The sequence below is a fragment of the Herpailurus yagouaroundi genome, unplaced genomic scaffold (genome assembly GCF_014898765.1).
Source record: "Herpailurus yagouaroundi ecotype Mexico unplaced genomic scaffold, PumYag 162, whole genome shotgun sequence".
NCBI classification, from domain to species: Eukaryota; Metazoa; Chordata; class Mammalia; order Carnivora; family Felidae; genus Herpailurus; species Herpailurus yagouaroundi.
Genome location: NW_024412403.1, coordinates 55,335,877 through 55,361,376, shown reverse-complemented (window position 1 = coordinate 55,361,376; position 25,500 = coordinate 55,335,877). Strand labels below are relative to the sequence as shown.

The following is a 25,500-nucleotide window of genomic DNA, read 5'->3' as shown; positions in this document are numbered from 1 at the left end:
TGTGGTGAGCATCTTTATGACCATTATTTTGAACTATTATTTATCAGGCACACTTTGTTTCATTTAGTTCCTTTTCTGAGGTTTTGTCTTTCATTTGGAACATATAATTTTGCCTGACTTTCTGTGTTTGTTTGTATGTATTAGTAGGCCAGCTAAGTCTCCTGGTCTTGAAGGAGTGGCCTTACATAGAAAGTTTCCTGTGGGGCCTAGAAGTGCAATGCCCCCTGGTCACCAGGACCAAGTGTTCCAGGGGTGTCTCCCGAGTGGGTGGTGTACAACCTCCCGTAGTGGCTAGATTGGAATAGGTGCAGGTGCTCTAGTCAAAGGGCTGGCCCCCAGCCTGGTTGGCTGCAGTGTCTGGCCATGCTATGGTAGCACTAATGGGTGGGCCTGGACTCCAGTGTAGCTGGCTGAGAGGCCTGGCTATTGTGGTATTGCTGAGCAGGGCTGGCCCCTTGTGTGGCTGGCTGGGAAGCTTAGGTATGATTGTTGTGGTCATGCTAGTGAATGGGACTGCCTCCCTCCCTGAATGCCAGCTGCTTTGTGGGGACTCTAATCCAGGCTGAGGCTGTATGCTGGGTGCAGTGGGGCAGGATCTTTTGCGGGGGGGGGACACACACACACACACACACACACACACACACACAGAGGTTTCAGCCAAGGGCTCCTGCTGAGTGTAGTGAGGTAGACCCACTCTGGGGGAGGCTGGGGGTGCTAGTCCTGGCCAAGGTAACTTGCTGGGACAGAGGCTGCCTGGTGGTGGGGAGTGGCAGGAGAGTGGGAGCCACTTTGCTGGGTTGCAGTTTCAGCGAAGGCTGCCCACCAGGGCAGGAGCCCCTTTGGAGGGATGCCTTCTGGGGTGAGTCAGCAGAGGAATGCAGGGGGAGGAATGAGCAGTGCTAACAAGGTAGATGGAGAGTATCAGAAATGGCCCCCACAAGCGACAGGCTAGCTAGGTCAAAGGAAAGAAAAACGGTGCCTTCCAGTGAGTGCTTCCATTCCCAGAGAAATTTCCTACAGATCCCTGCTGCTCTGGCATATACCCTAAAAATTAGTCAAAAAACATTCTTCATGTATGGCCCAGGTGTTTTTCAAACTGCTCTCTGCTGGGTCTTAGCGCAAGTGAGATTGTGCGTGAGTCCTTTAACAGCAGAGTCCTAGTTTCCCATAGCCCTCTGCTCACCTGTTGTTAAGCCCTGCTGACTTTCAAAGCCAGACATTATGGGGGCTCATCTTCCTGGAGTAGGGGACTGCCCGATGTGGGGCTGGACCTCCTTACTCCTCAGAGAGAACCTCTGTGTTGGTGATATCCCTACTGTGTCTCTGCCCCTCCTACCCTTCTCGGTGTGGCTTTTTCTTTTTATCTTTAGTTGTGGAAGACCTGTTCTGCTAGTCTTCAGAGAGAGTTGTTCCATATATAGTTGTAGTCTGAGTACGTGGTCTGTGGGAGGAGGTCAGCTCAGAATCATCCTACTCTGCATCTTAATCCTATCTTTGTTTATGTAACCCACTTTTTATTTATTTATTTATTTTTATTTTTTTCTTAATGTTTTTATTTATTTTTGAGACAGAGAAAGACAGAGCATGAGCAGGGAAGGGGCAGAGAGAGAGGGAGACACAGAATCGGAAGCAGCCTCCAGGCTCTGAGCCATCAGCACAGAGCCCGATGCGGGGCTCGAACTCACAGACTGTGAAATCATGACCTGAGCAGAAGTCGGATGCTCAACCGACTGAGCCACCCAGGCGCCCCTGTAACACACTTTTTAAGTAATAAAATAAATCAATGGGAGACTAATTAATTATGCTATTTAATTATGTGTGACTGTGTTTAAGTACATGTGCCTGTGTGTGTGTGTGTATGTGTGTATAATTTTAATATTCAAAGACAAAATAGTATATATCAAGAATTAAATTAATGGACAGTACATGTGGCTTTGGGGTTCAGAATAATCACATTCACATGTGATTTCTTTCCCATGTAGTGGACATGCCACTATAGATACTGTATGTCTTTTCTGATAATCCGCAAGTTAATCTCTCCTTCCCCAGAAATCCACTAGACTTTGCACGGCTAATGACACCACATTTTCCCTTTATTACAATTATATGGATACATCCTACCTCCCTCACTAGGCCTTTTATTAATGATCCAAGACTATTTACCTTTATGTGCTCAGAAGCATCCTGGCTCAGACAGTTGTGAGAGTTGTTATAAGCAACCATATGAATCCCTGCACTAAATGGTAATAATTCATTGTTTTCATACATCCAAATGGCTTAAAAATTAACCCCCGTATCTCTCATTCCCCTGAATTCAGATATTTTCTCTTGATTGGGAAAAAAAGGGTGACTGAAAACTACGTGTAACTGTGACATGCAAGCTGCGGTGGCATGTGGTGTGTAAGAGCCATCAGCCACCTGAGCTGTGGAAGAAGAACAAAGGAAGAGGGACAGAAATATTTTTACCATTCATTACAGATGAAAACGTGAACAAATGAACTGGACATGATATACTTTGGACAAAATAGTCAGGAAACGTGTAACTGATGTAATGACTGTGAAATACCTCAAACTATAAACTGTATACTTTAATAATTGATAGTTATCTGATTACTTTTTAATTTCTTACAGATCAGTTTTCAAATGGTTGAAAGGAAGCAAAAGAGTGGGGGGAAATGATGCTCCTGATGATCAGTCAGAAGTAATGAGAAAATAAGAAAGGACAATGAAAAGAAAGGATGAAGAAAAAGTAGAAGAGACAAAGAAGGCAGACTTTTGAGACTTAAGCCCATTACTCTTCTTATTTCAACAATAAAGAGAAAACTGTTAATTTCTGACAGTAACAGAGGCTTACACTTGTAATTATTTTGCCACTAAAAACCCCATGTATTATAAAGTTTGACTTCCTGTTCTTGAACAAGAACAAATTAAGCTAACCATCTATACACAACAAACGAAGCAACGGGCAGACTTTATTTAAAAGGGGTCATTTTTCTGGGGCGCCTGGGTGGCGCAGTCGGTTAAGCGTCCGACTTCAGCCAGGTCACGATCTCGCGGTCCGTGAGTTCGAGCCCCGCGTCGGGCTCTGGGCTGACAGCTCAGAGCCTGGAGCCTGTTTCGGATTCTGTGTCTCCCTCTCTCTCTGCCCCTCCCCCGTTCATGCTCTGTCTCTCTCTGTCCCAAAAATAAATAAATGTTGAAAAAAATTTTTTTTAAATAAATAAATAAATAAAAGGGGTCATTTTCCATTCTGCACTGCAACTCCAGAATAACTGAAATCAGATTATTTAACTATCAGTGGACTCTACTTGAAAGACTCAGTACCATCAAATTATGCTGCTGAGATGGTCAAATCACAGAAGCTAAAGGTCCTGATCCAAAATCCTGAATATTATTTATCTTGTAATAACAAACCAATCCGTGTGTGCCTTCCTATGCCAAGATGAGTGACTCTAATTAGATAATCACTGTTTAACTAAATACAAGCCAACTTGGTGATAAATTTTAAAAAAGTTAATTTAACTATTATTCAGGTTTTCATTTTATTTATTTTTAAATGTTTATTTACTTTTGACAGAAAGAAAGCATGAGCAGTGGAGGGGCAGAGAGGGAGGAGGACAGAGGATCTGAAGCAGGCTCTGATTCTCTGATAGCAGAGAACCTGATGCAGGTCTCGAATTCCCAAACCATGGGATCATGACCTGAGCCCAAGTCGGACACTTAACCAACTGAGCCACCAAGGCGCCCCTTAACTGTATTACTCAAAAGTAAGCTCACTCATGAAGACTTTACTGAGGTCAAAATCCTTCATGAGGATTTTAAAGAAGAAATGTCACAAAAGAAACGGTACAAACCAAACACCACACTTCACAAAAGAAAACAATGGACACTGAAGACTGGCAGGTTTCATTTGGAATCCTGCGTCTGCCACTAACTACTTGTTATAAAGTTATTAATCTTGCTAACCTTTCCCCATATGTTGAAACTGAATAATAATAGCACTACTGTGAGAACACTTTATGTATAATACCCAGCACAGAATCTGGCACCCAGAAAGCTCTCACTCTGTGTTAGTAAATCCTCCCTTTTCCCACAGGCTTTTTAGAGGGAGTATGGGTTTTAACTGACAGCCTCAGCTTGCTTAAACTCAGCCGAAGATACTGTTCAAAGAGAACACATGTCTTCCATTTAACCATAGCCCACATGCTTCCCAGATGATAGAGTCCCCAGACTCCAAAACTGAAAAAGAAAGATGGAAAGTTTCCTTTCCTTTGTCTGTGTGATATACAGTCAGAAACAGTTTCTTGGCACAGTCATACATTTTGTGAATGAGATCCTCTTAGTCTTTCTATCATCTTGTCTTACAACGTCGGCAATCAGTACACTTCAGTCTTTAAAACACTGTGTGAACTGAATGCTGTCACAGGGGCATTTTAGAGTTTAAACTGTTTCCTAAATGTCCCAGTAAAATCCCATCCAAATCATATTAACGGAAATTCAGACCCAGTGAGACAGGGGAAGGTAAAAGAGGCCCATGAAATCTCAGTGTTGGACACCACACATTCCAACAACAAATAAGGCCTCCCCTAGGTCCAACTAGGACGGCAAACCTTCACAATTCTCTCATGTCTACAGAGAAGAGGAAAAACCACCCAAAGAGACAGCGACAAATGGTGGCTGCAGAGTTCCATGCAAACTAGACTGACCTGCTTAAAATCTTCCTTACAGGGAGCCCTGCTGCTTTCAAGACACACCTTGCTTCTGTCTTTCCATGGGGTCCTGCTGACAGAGAAGCTGGCAAACACACTAACTCTGAAGCCCTTGCTCCCCGCAACATTCTCCCATTTTCTGTCAAAGTTCTTCTCATCCTCCAAGGCCCAGGTCACATATCCCTTCCTCTCTAAGGCTTTCTATAAAAAGTCTTAAAAATCCATCACTCTCTGCTCTTTGATTGTACTTGATCTTATTAGGTCAAGCACACCAGTGTTTTACAGTTTGTTTTACCTGTGCCAACCTCCTACCCACTCCCCAAAAAACCCAGGATGCAAACTTCTACAGGGGAGGTGCCATGGTTTCTTCCTTTTCCGTCCCAGGGAGTGGCACTGAGCCTGGTACACAGCAGGCCCTGAAAAAGTACTGCTAATCATTTCCTCACCTAACACTTAACCACATATAACAACTGCCCAGAACGATGTGTTCCTAGCAATAATTTTTAAAACAATACTAGTATGCAGCTACTATTTATAGTTCCTATGTACTTAATGTTCATTATCTCATTTAGTCCTCACAAGAAACCTCTGAGGCAGGTACTACTATGAATCCCAGCTGGAGAAGCTGAGGGCTAAGTAACTTGCCTAGGGTCCCACAGTTAGCCACGGAGAAGATGGCATCAGAACCAGGAAGCCTAACTCAAGAGCCCAAACACTTACACAGGAAACGGATCTAACGGAAAGCCTTCCATCTGTTGACTCTCGGGGCACTTTCCATAGGACAAAGTAGCTAATGGGCCATGGAAATACCAAAAGGGAGCGCCGAGGGGATGGAAAGTGAACACTTCCAGGCTTCACAGCAGAAAAGTGAGTGCACATCTCTGATGACTCTAAGTGACAAATTAGATTAACTCAAGTTCTTTGAAGATAAAAGCCTTACAAGTGCTCATTTTTACTATTTATTATAATTCTAATGACAATTCTTCTTAACTGTAGACAGATTAAATGCAAAATACCTCACTCAATAAAGTAATACTCTCATTATAGAAGCAATTCAGTTACTCTATTCATGCAAAGAGTATCTTTAAAGGCACTCCTTATTGAAAAGCAGTAGCTCTTCAGGTTGAAACTTTAACTCTGTCAAGATGTTATCTATATGCTCTTCATGAATACTAATAAGGCACCCACTATTTAAAGGGCTTAGCTGTACTGGTAGTTCGGGTCCCTGTGCCCTTACTTCATGAAGGAGTATGTATTTTAAGATCCCTACTACACTTCCTCTCCATGACATTTATCCTTAGGAGAGCTTAATTTAACACACTGCTCTAGGCTGCAGAGACAGACAATAGCTACCTTAAAAGAGATAAAGTATCAAAAGGGGTGACTTACGGAGAAAAAGCTATTTACATACAGAATTCAACAGGTACATACATGTACCTCAAGAAGCCTAACTTTGTTTTCCTATAATTTTATGTTGTTTACATTCTTAATCAGAAAGTCACCAAATTTCTATTGCTCAACAGGCCTAGCATAACACATCTGCCTCCCTTCTAAATTAACAAAGGTTAGGACATAATTATCACACTGACAAGAATCTAAAGCACAAGATGACAAGTTCTTGAGTGTCCTCCTCATGTATTCTAAGTGGAGCTGAACACATTATTTATTGATCACCTGGTGAGCTATGCATTGTGGGAGTTAAGTGTTTAGCCTTACCTCCCATTCAGCTCACCACCACCCACTGCCCTCCTGCCTGTAGGTATCTGTCCTGTTCGCCACACCCACCTGGTGCTTCTGAACTGCACTTCCTCTGCTCTCCCAGACCTGCACACCAGACACCCTGGACTCACTATTCTACAAGCCTCTCTGAACTGCCATTTCTAAAAAGCTGTCTTTATTTGCCCCAATTCCTATTTCTTTCTTTCCTAAGCACCTTTTTGACCCACCACATTTAATGGCTGTGCCATATTTTTTGACACTTGATTATATAACAATTATCATTTTTTTCTGTACAGCATAATGATTTTATGTGAATTCCTCCCACAAAGACCCTTGAAGGTAATGAACATGCCAGATGCCTTTTTTCTGGATCTGTCAGAGCAAACATCCCCATACTAGACAGGGAGACGCTCGGAGAATACATGAAGAAGCAAACACAGAAATGATACTTTTAACCTTTCTAATTATGCTTGCCTTTACATTGTTTTACTAAAAAAAGAAGAGTTATGTAAGACTTGAACAGGAAATAGAGAAGGAAAAGTAAAACCCCAGGAAAGGCTGTTCAGAAGGGAAAGGGAGAGACCAGAAGAAATAGGCAAATTGACAAGGAGATGTAATAAATATAATGAAATCTAAGTCACTACCAAACAGCTGTTGATACTAGTCTAAAGACACGTTCTAAGTAGCCTTATTCCCATCTCTGGTTATTTGTCAATGACTCTTACTACTCTCTCAAACAGCAGATCATAGTACCTTCAGCTCAATAGCTCTCTTTTCCTTTCAGAACTGGATGGTAATAAACCCCAACTCTGAACCCCTCCATTTCTCTTCCCTAGGTCTGCCCCAGGTTGCTGGCTGCTCCCCTGGTCTGACACTACCACACAGTTTCCAATCCCAAGTTGATCTTCAGGCTCATCGGCAACCCTTTCTCACTCGTCTTACTCAGTCTTAACCAACCCACAGTTCCCATTATGAATTCTCAGGTTTTCCTCAACCCCTATTAATGATGAGTGAAGATAACAGTAATAATGAGATATATATGCATATATAAAATGCTTCTATATACATAATGCTTCTGTATATGTTGCTTCCTACAGACCAGAAACTAAGAGCTTTATATTAATTCTCTTAACTCACAACAAGCCTAAGAGGTAGGTACTATTATTATCTCCTCTTTACAGATGAGAAAACTGAATCACATAGAACATATAATTTGCCTCTTTAGTTTACAAATTAACGAGATTTTTTATTATATGCATTTGTCACGTGGGTAGGACATAATCACACTGGCAAGAAGTTGAGTCACAAGAGGACAAACTCCTGGAGTCTCATTTACTGTCAGTGCAGTTGGACACATATTTACTGATCATCTAATGAGCCATACATTGTTTGTAAATTATATGATGTCCAAGATCCCAATGTTAGCACATAACTGGTAGAGCCAGTATTTGAACTCAGGAGGTCTAGCTTCAGAGTCTCTTGTTCCTGCCCATTATACAACATTGCCTTCTAATAACCAAATTTATTGAATGTTTGCTACAGGCTAATAAACACTTTACATGAAATAACTTCTTTAATCCTCAATACAACTCTGAGAGAAAGGTACTATATATGAAGCAATTAAGAATGACAAAGCTTCAGCAACATGCTTGAGCCACTCTGTCAGCACGTGGAGGAGGGGCCGGGTTTCAAACCTGGGATTTCTGCCCTCAGAGCATTCCATCACTTTTCCCTATTGTCCTTCCCACCACAATGCTAGCCATTCTAAGAAAATGCTTTTGCCTTCTGGTTCACAGGAAGGTCGTCTTTGTGTGAGCTCTCCCAAAGCTCCACAAGCTCTCAGTCTACCAATTCCAAAACTTGCATCTTTCTTCTTCCATTTTCTCTCAAAGGCAGAGATTCAAGGTCAACTTCTCTCATTCTCATTATGTGCTTTTTAATCTCTTATCCTGCTACCCTGGGCCACTAGTCTTTCAGTTTCTTTCTTTGATGAACTATTGATAAACTGTCAACAGTTCCTTCTAGTTAATACCTTCTCCTACACAATCTCAAGGCTACAACACTCTTTGAATCCCCCTCCTCCCTTTGGCTAGTCCTCTTTAGTTTGTACAAAGTGGCCTCCAGCCATCAAGCCAGGAAGACTGCCTAACTCCAGGCCACGTAGCTAGCAGCCAAGAACTGGCTTGCCTGGTGCTAACATTGTTCACGGGCTCGACCTTGCACCTTATTTTCTGACTGGGCTCCTAATCTTCTTGGTTCTAAACCCCAGGATTAATTTCCTAGAAAGCTCTCCAACTCATTTCAACTCAAGACACGCTCTGGCTTCTCTACCTCACTATTATTCGCACTCACACCTTTGATTTTGAGCCTCTCAGAGAAAATACCTTGTCTGGGGCAGGCTTCCGACTCCACCATATACACCTGGGAAGAATGCCAGAACCTGGTGCACAGAACTGGACATTCCATCCCCTTGACATAAACCTCCAGAACACACAGACATTTCTCTTTTTCCTCACCATAAATTCAAATCTTTGGAGTGCCTTCTTGCCCTGATATCCTCTCACCAAGTTCTGCCCCTTCTGCCTCATGTATGTGGTCCACTCCTCATTCAGCCCTACCACATTGATTCAGCAGTCAGCTCTTCCGGACTATAGCTGTGCTGACTTCAATTCTCCACACCACAAATGTCTGCTCAGGCTCTGCATGAATCTCTTCAACAGTACTTTAATGTTCTCAGGAAAAAGTCCAACCTTCTTCCTTCATTTAACACACAAGACTGTTCCTGTCTTGGTCCCTGCTTGCTTTTATGGCTCAGGTTTCTCTGCTCTGTTATCACTTTAAAAGCTCTGCCTACACGGAACCACATGCCATCAGTTGGAATTTGCCATGGCCTCTGACCTCTCAGCATGCGCACAAGCGTCTCCTTGCAATGGGACTCAATCCTGCTTCGGGGCTTAGGTTGGATCTTACCTCAGGCCTGCTGGCCCTTTCTAGTCTGAGAGAGATGCTCCCCGTGAGTTCTCAAACACCTTACACTCAATAAGCCACAATGAAGGGGCCTGTTTTCTTCTTTATATCCCAAATGACTGTAACAGAGAACAGAGGCTATATAATGTTCACCACGGCATTTCAGGGCCTGACACAGAGCCAGGCACATTGTGGGCAAATACTGATTCAATGAATGAGCTCCAGGACTATTCCCTGCAGTCTATTCCTATCATTCTGTCCCCTCTCCCCATTGTTACCGCTTCTTTTTCTACTTCATCCTCAGTATGCCCTGCTCTTTTTTCCTGCTGAGATCTTCCAGCTCCAAAATTCCCAGCACCCAATCAACTAACATAGTCAAACTGCCAAACCATAAAACCTGGCAATTTTACTTGCTCAGAAATAGTTTCTATTCAGATGTCAAAATGACTCGTAATGAATAATTTGACCTCACAAGAGAAATAATTATCCATTCCCTATTCTCTTGTACCCATTGCTGAACACTGATTAATCTTCTGCGCACCAGTTTACAGACAGCCCTTTAAATTTTAAGAATGATCGCATGTATTCTTAAAAAGTAAATGTAGTAGGGGCGCCTGGGTGGCTTAGTAGGTTAAGCGTCTGATTTGGGCTCAGGTCATGATCTCACAGTTCATGAGTTCAAGCCCCACATCAGGCTCGGTGCTGACAGCTCGAAGCTTGGAGTCTGTTTTGGATTCTGTGTCTCCCCTTTTTCTCTGCCCCTTCCTCGCTCGTGCTCGCTCTCTCTCTCAAAAATAAATAAACTTTAAAAAAATTAAATGTATTATACTTCATCTAAAATGATTGACTCACTTTGGTTTATATGACTTAGTTTTTGTTTTGTTTTTTTTTTTCATTTAAAAATAATAATCAGTCTGGATGTCTTCCATCATCCTGCTCTCTAAATATAACATAAAAAATAACAAAAACCAAAAAAACCCAGAAACTGTGGTTCAGCAAAAAAATCAACAATCTGTAATATCTCTATTTGGAATTTCTTTTTCCTAAGCTACTGCTCTTTATTCTAAAAAGACAGCAAACAACTTAAGTTACAGTTAAACTTATTTTACTTAATAAAGCAAAACCTCTTGTTTTAATGGCTATGAAACAAAAATCTTAATTTTTCCCAAAGTAAAAAAAACATTGATATATCTTACGCTAGTAGTCATAGATAGTATTTATTGAAATAGCTTATCCTAGCTTCTGCAATGCCTACCTGCGTTACACTTTGGCATGCTAGAATTGAGGGAACTCATTATTTACTAGACTACACATTACAAGGATGTAGGATGTCGCTGATCCTTAAATTCCCAAATACTTAGGGGAGCCTGGCTGGCTCAGTTGGTTAAGCGAAGACTCTTGATTTCGGCTCAGGTCATGATCTTGCGATTCAGGAGATTGAGCCCCATGTGGGATTCTGTGCTGACAGCACACAGCCTGCTTGGGATTCTCTCTCTGCCCCTCCCCTGCTCACTCGCTAGTACACACGCTCTCTGTCTCAAAATAAATAAATAAACTTAAAAAAAAATTAAAAAATAATAAATTCCCAAATACTCAGAATACTGCCTTTAATATAATATGTATTTAATAAATATTGCTTAAAATTTGTGAATTTAATGATACTGTATCAAACTGCACATTTGTTAAGGAAATTAATTACAATGCATAGGGAACTTTGATACATTTTTATTTTCTGTTTGGAGTTAAGAAGAAAACTGTGTTTTATACTTATTTCACTACTGGTGAATTTTTTTTCTTACATATATTCCAATTTTCTGACATAATGTGCATGATACAAAAGACTTGCTTGCTAAATCACAGTCAGAACAGTGTCCTGTTCAGAACATTAGCCATTCCCTTTACATTCATTTCAGGTGGTATTCTTTTAACGTGTTTGGGCTGAATGTGCTCTGACCTCAGTGCCAAGTACTGAAAGCTTGTTTTTATTTTAAAAAATGTATTAACTTTATGACATTTGTTTCAAAAAGTTCTTCACACCACAGATTTAGCACACACAAAAAAGAAGTTTCTATTTGTATATCATTTGCCTTTTTTCCTTTTCTATTTTTCTATCATTCACCCAAGAAAGAATACAAACAGAAATTTTAGTATGAGTCGTTTTAGTATCCTCCTTCCTTCTGTTTTCCTCTTATTCACAGTGTGAGAGTGGGCATTATTACCCACAAGATACATGTTTACTGAGGCATCTTGGAGTATTTTTCCTACAGCCCAATTTACATAAATCTCCCTCTGCTGGCCGAATTTTTATCTTCTGGCATCCTATTTAAATACAAAGGTAATGCTTTATAGTATAAACAAAAGCTCCTCTATAAAGAATTATAAACTATATAAACCTGACAAGTCACTTAAAAATCTTTTCTACATCATTAAGGATTGTGTTTGCTGATTTCAGAGAGAAGTAAAGTACGGAGTTTAAACAAAGAACTTTTCAAATTTAGTATCTTTTCCCCCCTGAGCAAGATTCTTAATTCTACTAAGACCATTTCTCATTAAGTTCTTTTTCTTAATTAAAAAAAAATTGGGGCGCCAGGGTGGCGCAGTCGGTTAAGCGTCCGACTTCAGCCAGGTCACCATCTCGCGGTCCGTGAGTTCGAGCCCCGCGTCGGGCTCTGGGCTGATGGCTCAGAGCCTGGAGCCTGTTTCCGATTCTGTGTGTCCCTCTCTCTCTGCCCCTCCCCCGTTCATGCTCTGTCTCTCTCTGTCCCAAAAATAAATAAACGTTGAAAAAAAAAAAATTAAAAAAAAAAATTTTTTTTTAAGTAAACTCTACCTCCAACATGGGGCCGAACTCATGACCCCAAGATCAGAGTTGCATGCTCTATGAGCTGGCCAGGGGCTACACTGCTACCCATGAGCCCACACTGCTTTCCTCCCACCTTTTTTTTTTTTTTTCCAGATGGCAGTTGTTTTACTGACATATCTAAGAAATTCCGTTTTGATTTTTACAATAAAGTGCTTTACAATATGGAATTTGAGTACATTGCATTAATAAGTTCTAAACATTTTCTAGTAAGAAAAATTGGTAGTTATTAAAACCTCCTAATCTACTTTAATTGCTACCTCTCATTATGTATCACTTTGTGATTTGCAAAGCTTTTACTATACACATTCATTTATTTAACATTCTACAGTCTTAAGAAGTGAGTATAATTATGCCCATTTTACAGCTGAGTGAGAGGAGCCTCAGAGATACTTACATAATCTTCCCAATGCCATTAAGGGGTAAACCAAGGACAAGCCTAAGAACTCTGAACTTTAATCCCAAAATAAGGTATTTTCTTCCATCTAAGTGTATCACTGATTTTATTTTTTAATCAATATATTTATATAGAAGGAAAGGTAATTGACTTACAAACCTTTTTAGCATTTAATTAGTCTCTTGGTATTTACTTTAGCTAGAGAATTCCCAAATTTCCATTCATATTTCCAAATCGTCTTTCATATGGATTTAGCCACACTAAATACACTGTGGGAGGGGAGAATCAGGGCACAAGAAAGCATGTGTATCTGTGACTCAATGTACTTTTCTTCACTTTGCATTTTGTAAATATTGTTGTTACAGCTCCTAACGGGCTCTCAGACGTCGTTATGACTGACAGCCCTGAGTGCTGTGTCTTTCAAAACAAATATGCTTTATTGATGGACAGCACATGCAACTCCATCAAATTATTCTGAAAGACAGGGTGAAACAAACAACATGACTTCCAACTAACTTCAGCATTTTGCACTGAATACAATAGTCAGGTTACAGTTTCACGGGTATCATGAAAGCTTGTCATTTCCATATGCAACACATGTAACAGAAGGGTACTACAAATCTGCCATATAATCCCAGAGCAGCACACAACTTCCCATGTTTGCCACACAGATTTTTAAGCACAAGCAGTAATTCAGAACATATTTAGAACAAAAAAAAGTCCTTATGCATATGCCCAAGTATTTACTGGTTTTTTAAAAATATGTAATAATATATATTTTAAAAATATGTAATAATATATGTAATAATATACTTTGAGAAAAAAGTTTGGGCAAGAATTTGAAAAAGAACCAACTGGAATAAATAAAATATGCTTTATCACCCTGATTTTAGGGAAAAGGTAAATAAAACCTGTCACTGTCTGGTGCATATTAAAAATCACAATTGAACAGCAAATGTCAGACACATTATCTATATCCCATTATAGCATTTCTCAAACTGGAAGGCAAGGCTCATTGAAAAAATTCTGCTTGCTGAGCTCTCCCAGCAAGAACTACCAAATCAGTTGGGATTTGAGAACTACCAAATCAGTACTTGAGAGGTGGGCAGATTCCTACAGCTCTTATATAGCTGCCAGAAGGAGACTTCCTGATCCTAAGTCAATCTTTTAAGGACCTATTAATGGACTAGTATTAAGAGAGATGACACTGATTATGAAAGATGAGTTGGGCCAATAAAGGACTTATTGGCAAGGTAGAGTCTATATAATAATGAAACAATTTGGGAGTTAGACAGCATGTAATAGAGTGCAACAAATGCAGTCCAAACCATCAGGGAATAGACAGTATATAATAATAATAATAAGACATTCTTAACACTCAGATTCTTGGCAATTACAAAAGCCATTTAAGAATTGAGGCAATTCTCTTAACTCACTTTGATGACCCCAATTTGTCCCACTGTTAACTTTAAACTAATGGCTGAACTCATTCCCATCAACAAGGACACAGCCAGGGGTGAACTCCAGGTTTGGGGAGCTTCCTGTCACTGCACCTTTGGTCAACTCTGACCTGGCTTCTCTTACTCTGGGCATCACAAAAATAGCCATTTGAAAAGCTCCTGAAAAAAAATTAGTCAGATCCTTGCCATGATTTAAGGCCAGGGTAGGGTCTGCAATGTACCACAGGATGACACAGCTGGGAGGAAGTCAGGTGGCCAGCCATTCCTGAAATCTCAGGTTTGACTTAAGAAGAATTGGTGGGACTTTATGGGAAAATGATGCTTACAGGAGAACAGAACTGGAATGGTGTTGGTATTCATAAGGAACTGGTCAAAGATGATCTGAGAGAGGTGTGGTGTAAAACCGTGCTTCTCATGTTTCTCATACTCGTTCTACATGGAGAGAAGCAGGGAACTAGAATACCAATGACAGTAACTGATTGGGACTGAAGGTACCCAGCACCGAGCCCTGGCTTTCACCTTGCAAAAAAAGAACCTTCTAATACCAGGTCTATTTAAGGACAAAATTAGCAATTGACGGAGTAGGAAAACTGTGGAAGGCCTTCAGCATTGGAAAGTTGTTCTAGATGACCCTGAAGGCCCATTACACCACTCTGCTGATTTTACCTTGATATCTTCAGCTGTGGCCAGCCTGTAGCACAGAGCCCACCACCTCCCCTCCTGTACATGGGCCTCCGTTCCCCCTTCTCACCTCCTACCAGGAAGACACAATAAATCAGCTTTCACAGCCCTCACACAGCCTTTACACTGATGACAATTTCTCGCTAGTATCTGTGGGCTTAAAAAAGTTTCAACGGCTGTTTTATGCATTTCCCCCTACGTTGTTTTTCTCAGTTTATGCCAATCCCCTTCCACCATTCATTAACATATATATACCTATATGATATATAGTATAAATTCTATACTTTAGAAATTGAATACAATTCGAATTTTGTGTATCTTCGCTATGTTGTTTTTTAACTATTAATATTTTAAAAACTTTTTTTTTTAAGGTTTATTCATTTTTCAGAGACAGAGAGAGACAGAGAGTGAGTGGGGTAGGGGCAGAGAGAGAGGGAGACACAGAATCTGAAACAGGCTCCAGGCTCTGAGCTGTCTACACAGAGTCCGACACAGGGCCCGAACTCATGGACGGTGAGATCATGACCTGAGTGGAAGTCAGACGCTTAACAGACTGAGCCACCCAGGAGCCCCAATATTTTAAACACTTTTTAAGTGCTTTCTTAGAATCCCACAATAAGAAAATATTAAATTTTCTAATGTTTCAATAAAACTCTACCAATATCTTTTTAGAAAGTGTACGGGTTAAGTATTTTTTCCTTAAAAGAAAAAGTCAATTTCTAATAGCTTCAAATCAAGGCCATGAAGCCTCCCAGTAATTACTTTATAAATAATTCAGTGTGTTTTTTATAACGAAGGAGTTAAATTTTCGGAGAGTAAAAGGTTCACATCACTAACAGGCTGATAACAGGTTGACAGGATCAAACCACCTTGCCCTACTTTTGCATTTATTAGGAATCACAGGAGCCACACCTGGAGCAAAACTCTGCCTAGGACACTGAAAAATCTGAACACTACAATCTTCAGCTCAGACAGGTAATAAATGTGGCCAAACGTGGGCCTTTAAATCCTGGCCACTTTACATCAATCCAAACCATTCATGTGCCAAGAGGGGAACTAGCTGGACCACTGCGGAGCTCCTTCATGATGGAAAGATAAATGGGGACTTCCAAGCGCCCCACACCTGAAGAGCAGACAAAGGGGTCTGTCCTTGACAAATCAAAGTGCTCAATTATTCACTGCACCAAGTCCAGCCAACTACTGTTACTATGCTTTCAACACCTATCTTCCAGAACAGTTCAAAAAAACTTTTCTACCTAAAAATTACATATTTATAGTATTAGAAGTCATCATAATAATACGTTATACTTCATATTTTGGATTTACAAAGTTAAAAACACCATTTAAAGAAACAATAATAAACACTTCTTTTTCAGAAATTTAATTTCAATTTAGTGAAGTGCATTTTGATTGTAAGACTTGTAGTTTAAAACTGAAAACAGAATTTTCACGTAGAACAAAGCACAGAGAATAGTGAGGCTAAATATGCCTTTTATGTTTTGATTTCTTGACTTAAGGTCCTATTCTAACTATAATCATTAATTCACTTAATCCTCAAAACAACTCTGCGGAGTAGGAACCATAATAATGCACATTTTACAGGTAAGGCGACTGAGGCTTGGTGGGGAGACTGCCTGCGGTAACACACCTAAGGAACTAGTACACTGGTTCCTTATGTACACATTATGATTACCTTTGTCAGCTTTAACTTGTGATTTTCTTTTTCAAGTGCCATGCACCATGGACTGCTAAAGTGACTCAGCAGGGTTTAACTTCATTTTAATTAGCATTATGAGCCTGAACTACAATTAAATCATTGCACTGGTAGTTTATAAGGGTCATAGTATTACATATCCTTGAGTTCATTTAATGACTTCTATGTAACAAGTAAATATTAACAAACAGAAACCAGGTACATATTTTGTTGGGTGATTTTTTTTCTCCACTCTTTGGCTGATTGGTTAAGTATTTTACAACCGAGCTTTGCTTTGTTTAGTATTCCCCAAATAATATACTGGGGTACATGTTATACTAAGTTTCCAAAATTTCATAATTCATTTAACCAAACAGCTACATGGAACCCTAAATTCTAACTTCTCCTCTATTATTTCAAATCCCCTGAACTGGGTGGGATAAAGCAAAGTGTATTGGGGGTGGAGAGGAGTATGCAGTGACTTTAACTACTTCTTTCATAAACATAACAGGATCTGAGCAACTACCACTAGCTAGCTTTGGGGATTCTGTAACTCTAGTACCTGTTTGGAATGCTCCCTAAACATCCTGCAGTCAGAAGTCACTGGCCTAGTACCAAACACCAAAAAGATGAAATTCTTCAGAATGCATTAAAAAAGGGGGGAAAAGCATCATCAGTTATTCGTATATTAAAATTGGACTCTATTATTTCTAAAACAAAGAGAAGCAAACCAGAAGCGTTCTTATGGCTATTTCTAGATATCGGAGTTCTATGAAATATAAATTTGTGTTCACTAATGAAACTGCACAATGTCAGAGATGAAAGGGACTTAGAAATCAGAGTGCAACCCCATCAATTTAAAGATCTATAAAACTAAGTCCACAAGAGCTTAAGTTTAAAACTAAAATGTTCTTACTCTCTGAGTTGGTATAAAGTTTGGGTCCCTTTTGAGCAAATAATTATTGGTGTTGTTTCATTACTTTTTTTTTTGTACTAAATTACAAACATCTGATTGCTTTGAAGTTGTATTATTAAGACAAATGGATAAACTGCTCTTTTTAAAATTCAAAATCGCCACATTTATTTACAATAAGATACAGAATGACCTCTTGGTTTCTTTCTTCTCCTCCACTTTCAGCCTCTGAAATGAACTAGATCAATATAGGAAAAGCTTCTAAAAGGCAATTTTATTCTATTATCCTAATGAGAGAAGTCACTGAAGAATGGAGAAGGCAAAAAATGATCTATTTTGAGGGCAATTTACAATTCTCCAGGTTCCTTACTATTTTAAAGAATAAAATATCTCAAGGGGGAAAAAAATGCATACCAACAAGAGGCCTTATGGCCACAAAATGTAGGAGAGCAAAATCACGCATTGAGAGTTTCAACTGAAAATCAGTAAAGATAAAAATCAGAAAAGTTGAATGAAGGATTCTCTGGTTATTGGAACTTTTGCCCAAACACAACATTAGTCAGAGTGCTCAAGGACACCGAGAATTCCTGCAAGGCATTACTTGGAGCAGACAGTGGTCAATCAGAAGGGTGGAAATCAGGGTCCATTACTCAGGCATGGTAGCCTGTATTATCCTCTTACAGATGCAGCATTGGCAGGAGTTGATGAAGAAAAACGAAGGCTGAGGAAGAGAGGGAATGGTGTGTCTTTTACATGTAATTTTCAGTAAACGCAGATGAGTTTCAACCCTGGATGGGTTTTCCCCCCTTTCCTCCCTTCCTTCCATTTTATTCAGAAAAATCATCTTGCTTAGGCTGTTCAGGTGTGATGCTGCACCTAGCCTAATGTTGCCGCAAACTGCGGCCCTTGACATCCCTTTCAGCAAATACCAGATTAAATACCCTCTAGTTACGTGGTTCAAGGTAGCTTCATGCTGATTCCAAGAACAAGAACCTGTCAAGCTGACAAATCAGTGTCTATTTTCTGTCAGATATTGTCTCCCGTTAGAAGGGTTTCTTATTTCTTGAAACTTGCTTCTCCATCCTGGCAGCCTCCTGTCAGTCTACCGAAGGTCCTGGCTCCGAAAGCTTATAAATTCTTATTTTCCACTCTCCAGTTTCTCTATAGATTATACTGCTGACCTCTTCTACTGATCTGACAGGAAGTTATCTGAAAGCCATTTGTAGTGACCCTACCACAGAATTAGGACTGCATTTCTACAAGAGCCAACTGTAAAATAGCTAATTCAGTTGCCTCTGTTTTAAAACAACTCATAAAAAAGGATTGTCATTACTACAGAGCTGCTTTTTTTTTTCCTTTGTCCACAGACAGAAAAAAAGATGAAAGGCAGGAAGTGGCCTAACTATCAACAAGCAGTTCTCCTTTGAAGACAGATAACAAAATTCTGCAGTTAAAAGTATATTTGTACTTGCAAAGTTATTCTTCTTGAACAAATTCCAAATACAGTATCTGTCTTTGATCTCAGAAAAGCATTTTTCTCACTGTTCACAGCAGACATTAATAGTTCAGTTAGGCACCCCACTCCCAACTATGGGGAAAAAATGTTCCTTAAAATTCAATCATGAATTATTAGCTTTATTTGTCAGCCTAGAAGTAACTGCTTAGGCTCTGCCACCGCTGCTGCCGGCTATGACGAGGTAAGAACTTCTCAGCCACAGCACCCATCTGACCCCCTGGCAGAGCCTCTCAATTCCGACTGTGTGATGTCACACAGTCCTGGAGAGTCATTCAGCAGCTCCTGAAACAGGAACTGTTCTATTATCTCACTGAAAGTATACTGCAACTGTAAGAGATATTTTTGAGGACCTTAAACCTAAACAGAGTTGAAGTTTCATATTTTAAAATAGAGATCTACTCTTGACCTTTCACCATTTCCTATTACAACAAAAATCTAATAATAATACGTAGCTCTGATAATGAAACAAGCCTATTTTTAAGACATTAAAAATATCCCTAGTGTCTACTATGTTCCATTTTAAACAAATAGGGAAGATGAACAGCACAGCATTATATCGTTTATTCAAAAAATATTTTCCTTAATTTCCACAGCTATTGCTTGTGGGTCTTTTTTTTTTTTTTTAATTTTTTTTTTTTCAACGTTTATTTATTTTTGGGACAGAGAGAGACAGAGCATGAACGGGGAGGGGCAGAGAGAGAGGGAGACACAGAATCGGAAACAGGCTCCAGGCTCTGAGCCATCAGCCCAGAGCCTGACGCGGGGCTCGAACTCACGGACTGCGAGATCGTGACCTGGCTGAAGTCGGACGCTTAACCGACTGCGCCACCCAGGCGACCCTACTTGTGGGTCTTTTAATACAAAAAGAAAACAAGAAACACGGACATGACAAAATTATGGGGGAAGCTCTGGTCTTCAATAACGAACAGTCCTTAAAGCTCAATAGGTAAAGACTAACAGTAGTGTCTAACTGAATCCTAAGGAAGATTTGTAATCCTAGGTGAAAAGCCCCCTTTACGGTATTAGAATTTTCCTGGGCAATAAGGAAAAGAAAATCCTCCATGGAAAAGAACTATGCTTTTAAAGTTAACACATGTATATGTGTGCACACACATGCACATACCCAGACTCTCTTTAAGTTCAGAGCTGACAGACTGATAGGTATTAGAAAACTGGATCTGCACTTGGACAGTACAGTATTTCATGCTCTCGGAAAATACAGAACATGTCCCCAAAAGCCAAATCTAACTTCTGAAGCTGATCCATAGAGCCAGCACTTAGTATATTCTTGGCTGGTCGACTGCTAGCTTAGCTTCAAAAAGGAGCATGAACCACCTGGGCATGTGAACACGTGGACACTCACAGCATCTGCAGTGATGTCCTAGGAAGCAGAAGGAAAGAATGATAACCCAAAGTGTCACGCTGTCAGCATCAGGCAAATGTTGGCATAAATAAATCCTTATAAATACTCTGAAGATTTTCCACTCTAACAAAAGAGCTATTTTCTTTTCCCTGAAAGAGGAAACCTTATCAAATGGCAGTGATTTTACAGACATATAGGAAACACATAAAGAAGTATACATTCATAAAATGTACAACTCCACAGGATACCAAACCCTGAATCGCGCCATTTTTGTGAAATACATATGAAACACTACAATATGAAGGAAACTGGGTGCCTGGGAGGCTTGACGGGTTGACCGTCTGACTTCAGCTCAGGTCATGATCTCACTGTTCATGGGGGTTCAAACCCCATGTCGGGCTTTGCACTGACAGCACAGAGGCTGCTTTGAATTTTGTCTCTGTCTCTGCCCTCCTGACTCATTCTCGCTCTCTCTCTCTCAAAAATAAACATTAAAAAAAATTTTTTTAATAGGAAGGAAACACTAACAAGAAAGGACATTGGGAATTAAGATCATAAAATCAATGAGTGAAAAAACATTTTCCTTAAATACACCCAGAGTAAGATTTATACTCCACAATTCTAATTTAGAAGAAAACAAAACTGTGAAACTGTATCCATGCCTAGAAAAAATATTGGAATAAGGAGCAAAATGTTCACAGTGGATATGAAGCTGTATATGCATTGAGGGGGATTTTTATTTTGACATGGTGTTTTTCAGTGTTTTTGACATGTTAATTTTATAAACAAAAAAGAAAGCCAGTATGAGTTATTTTAAAATCAAATATGTTAAGTGTAATTTAATAGAGAACAAAGTGGCAGGCTTCTGAGGTACCCAATCAATACACTGCAGTGGAAAGCCATTTTCTCTTTCTCATCCTGTCTGTGACCATGTGACATTTTTTCACACTTGCTCAAAATTAACTGCTTCACTACATAATAACTGCAACTATAGCAAATGGGCCTTTTTGGTCTGTAATTCAATTACTGTAGAAGGTTTTATAGTTTGAGTATTAAGAAGTGAAGCATATACTTGACTACATACACAGAAACAAAGCAGACTCTCCACATATCATATCCAAATTAAAAATGAATCTACAAATTCCATTCTCTGTTTATACCAGTTATCCTGACTCATTAGTCAATGTTCTGGGTCTAGTGAGACAGTAGAAACATTGCTCTGTCTCATTTGCAGGTAACTTACGTGATTTCCATATTGTGATCAAAGGCTAAAAGTTGATTTGCTAGAGTGCATTCCTTGGCCCCCGAAGTATTTTATTCATATAGCTACTATGACATTTTCACCTTGGATTGAAATTTTTATGTTTGCAGGTTTGTCTTTCACACTTGATTCGCATGTTTACTACTAAGAATGCATTCAATAAGTGATAAATACATGAATGAACTGTTCTAGAAATAACTAACCTTGGAGACAAATATCTGAGAAATCACAGGGAATGATCTGTAATCTATCAAGAATGCAAAACACTGAAAGAAAACCAGTAAGTGTTCCTTCCTTAAGAAAGACTGCTAACACCTGAAATCATTTCCTTCCTTCAACTCTATTCCAATCCACCCATGTTCCTAACATCTTCATGAATTTATTCAACATCTGCCTTAAAAAAAAAAAAAAAAACCCTCAGGGCGCCTGGGTGGCCCATTCGGTTGAGCGTCCGACTTCGGCTCAGGTCATGGTCTCGCAGTGTGTGACTTGGAGCCCTGCGTCAGGCTCTGCCAACAGCTCGGGGCCTGGAGCCTGCTTTTGGATTCTGTGTCTCCCTCTCCCTCTTGCCCTCTCTTACTTGTGCTATGTCTCTGTCTGTCTCTCAAGAAAAAACTAAAAAAATAAATAAATAAATAAAAAATAAAAGAAAAACTCATAGCCCTTTCACGAAGATGGCACCAAAGGCAAAGAAGGAAGCCCCTGCCCCTCCCAAAGCCGAAGCCAAAGCAAAGGCTTTGAAGGCCAAGAAAGCAGTGCTGAAAGGCGTCCACAATCACTAAAAAAAAAAAAAAAAAAAAGATCTGCACATCACCCACATTCCGACGGCCCCAAACACTGTGTCTCCGAAGGCAGTCCAAATATCCTCAAAAGAGCATCCCCAGGAGAAACAAGCTTGACCAATATGCCATCATCAAGTTTCCCCTGACTACCAAGTCAGCCATGAAGAAAATACAAGACAACAACACACTTGTGTTCATTGTGGATGTCAAAGCCAACAAGCACCAGATCAAACAGGCTGTAAAGAAGCTCTAAGATATTGACATGGCCAAGGTCAACACTCTCATCAGGCCCAATGGAGAAAAGAAAGCATATGTTCAACTGGCTCCCAACTAGGATGCTTTGGATGTTGCCAACAAAATTGGGATAATCTAAACTGAGTCCAGCTGGCTAAATCTAAACATATATTTTTTTTCACCATAAAAAAAATAAAACAAAATAAAAATAAATCAAATGTGTGTGTGTGTGTGTGTGTGTGTGTACCTATTATCTATCTAAAACCTCATTTTTCCTCCCTAACTACTAATTATCTTTTGGATTTCATGACACTGTACTGTTGCAAAGAATGATGAATGTCTATCATTTTATTTTGTCTTTTTATTACGTTACCAGTAGCTGCTGAGAACATGCTTTAGGTGTAGCTTCTTCTATGATCTAGACTGCCGTTTATGGCCAGCAGGTGTTAGACTCTGGAAATTTATATCTATAGCCCCCCTGTTGCTAGTTTTACACTGTGACTAAGGAAATAAAATTTACCCTCACTTAAGCAACTGAGTAAAACTACCCATAAGACGATTTACCTTAACAAAACAGTGAGTGCAGAGATCTCCAGAATTTCTACAGGACTGCAGTACCACCTCTCTTATTCTTTATGCATGGGGCATGCATCCTCAGAGCCCAAAGAGCAGACTTCCAGTTACTAATCTTGTTCTGTTTAACTTGCAGGAATATCCTATACTCTAAATCAGCATTTCTTAGTGAGGAAGTTTTTGAGACTCCAGGTGAGACCATTCTTTACTAGGCAAGACTGTTTCACTCACTGCTGAGTCAACATACATCTCAAGTTCCTACCCCTTCCTGTCACCCCAACCCTCAACCCCAGGGGGTAGCATCCCCCAATCTGAGATAAATGATGTCTCACAAATTCCATATACTCCCTGGGAGGTGGTATGACTCCCTAGTTAAGAATCAGTCCTCTAAATGAGCCCAATATATTTTAAAAATCACATAGGGGCACCTGGGTGGCTCAGCTGGTGAAGCATCCAACTCTTGATTTCAGCTCAGGTCACAGATCATGTGTGTGTGTGACTGCGCACAGCCTGCTTGGGATTCTCTGCCTTCCTCTCTCTCTGCCCCTCCCCACCATCTCTCTCTCTCTCTCTCTCCCTCTCTCAAAATGAATGAATGAATGAATGAATGAATAAATGAATGAATCAATTTTTAAAAATCACATTTTAAAGGTAATTTAAACTCCCAGAAAAAACAGCTTCACAGGGTTTATCCCTCAATGACTACATTAACCAACACCACCATCACCCCAACGCAAGCCTCCCATTCCCAGGAATGTGAAAGGCTTGCCTACACTGTATTCATAAGGTATTCTTGACTAGCCTGAATATTTTTTCTCTTTTTTTTATTTGAGAGAGAGCATGAGAGAGGGACAGAAGGAGAGACAGAGAATCGTAAGCAGGTTTCATATTCAGTGCAGAGTCCAATGTGGAGCTCGATCCCACAACCCTGGGATCATGACCTGAGCTGAAATCAAGAGTCAGACGCTCAACCGACTGAGCCACCCAGGTGCCCCCAACTGAATACTTTCTTTGTGACCTCTGGTCATTTATAATCCTAATGTCATAAAACTTCTATTCCTGTTAATATTCGATGTCTTGTTTGCGTTGATTACCTATGAACTATCTAAATCAGTTTGCCTTATTAAAACTGGTTTCTAGGGGCACCTGGGTGGCTCAGCTGGTCAAGCATCCAACTCTTGATTTTGGCTCAGGTCGTGATCTCATGGTTGGTGACACCGAGCCCCGTGTTGGGCTCTGCGCTGACACTGACAGCACAGAGCCTGCTTGGGATTCTCTCTCCCCCATGCTCTCTGCCCCTTCCCCACTCATGCCTGCACACACTCTCTCTCTCAAAATACTTAAAAAAATAGGTTTCTAAAACCTTATTTATTTGTAATACCATCATGCTTCCACTACTTAGTTACTTTAAAAAAGTACTACAATAAGGGAGGAATCATGTATAGATACACACTCCAAAACTAAGTATGAAATAGTTTTGCAAGTTTAGGGCCTTCTGGTCAGCCAAGAAAAGCAGAGCTGACAGGCACCTATAAAACATGAGGTATAAATCTAAAACTTCCAGAAGAGCAACAAAGATCCAACTTGTTCAATTAATGAAAGATTATCTGGAACTGTAAATTTGTACTTTTTTTAATTAGATATAAGGGCTGAATAATCACTTAGCGAGGAAGCTGAGCCATGAGTGCGTCTCTTATTTACCTGTGCAGCATGTTCTATAGGACCCACCGACACCTGAAGGGGCCTTTAAAAAACTGGAATAGCAAGTTCTAGGAATTCAATAGAATCACAAATGTCTCCTGTAAATATTACACAAATCATCGTTTTAGTGGTTTCTGAAAGAAAACCCACCCTCCTGCTGGCAGGTGCAACATGTCCTAAAGCTGTCATCATTTGGCTCTGTCACCAGTCAAGCCAATCAACATTCTCATTTTAACTGGAAACCACTTCACCCTTGCTTTTTGTGTGTCTCCTGCCTCTTGTACTCCTCATCTTCTTTTTAGAAAGCCTAGGCTTCTGAAAAATTTGGGAAGAGATACTCTTTGAGATGGTAAATAAGTCCACTCAGAGACAGATCTAGTTAAACAGGGAAGTCAGATGTGCTCATTTATGCCACCCTTCAACTGTGCACTGTAAACAACTTTTCCAGACCTTTCTACAATCCAAACTGCCCATGTGGCCAGTGAGCAAGGTTTGGCCTCTTCTGTCCTCCATCATCAAAAATTGGGACTCACTTGTCAATGTCTGACTGCCTTCTGGCCACAGCCATACTTATGGGCTCAGCCAAACGCACCTGAAATCCTGAACTATGTTCTGGTACAGACTTGTTCCTTCCAGCCCTCCTTGACCCCTGGGATTTGGGCTTGACTTTC

At 40.1% G+C, this 25,500-nt stretch overlaps 1 protein-coding gene and 1 pseudogene across 6 annotated transcripts in view; one reads left to right on the top strand and one right to left on the bottom strand.

The window, feature by feature from the left end:
- Nucleotides 1-25,500, bottom strand: part of BBX (BBX high mobility group box domain containing) — a 285,252-nt gene that overhangs the window by 106,129 nt on the left and 153,623 nt on the right. The window lies entirely within an intron of this gene.
- LOC121036189 (60S ribosomal protein L23a-like) lies at nucleotides 22,206-22,733 on the top strand (annotated as a pseudogene).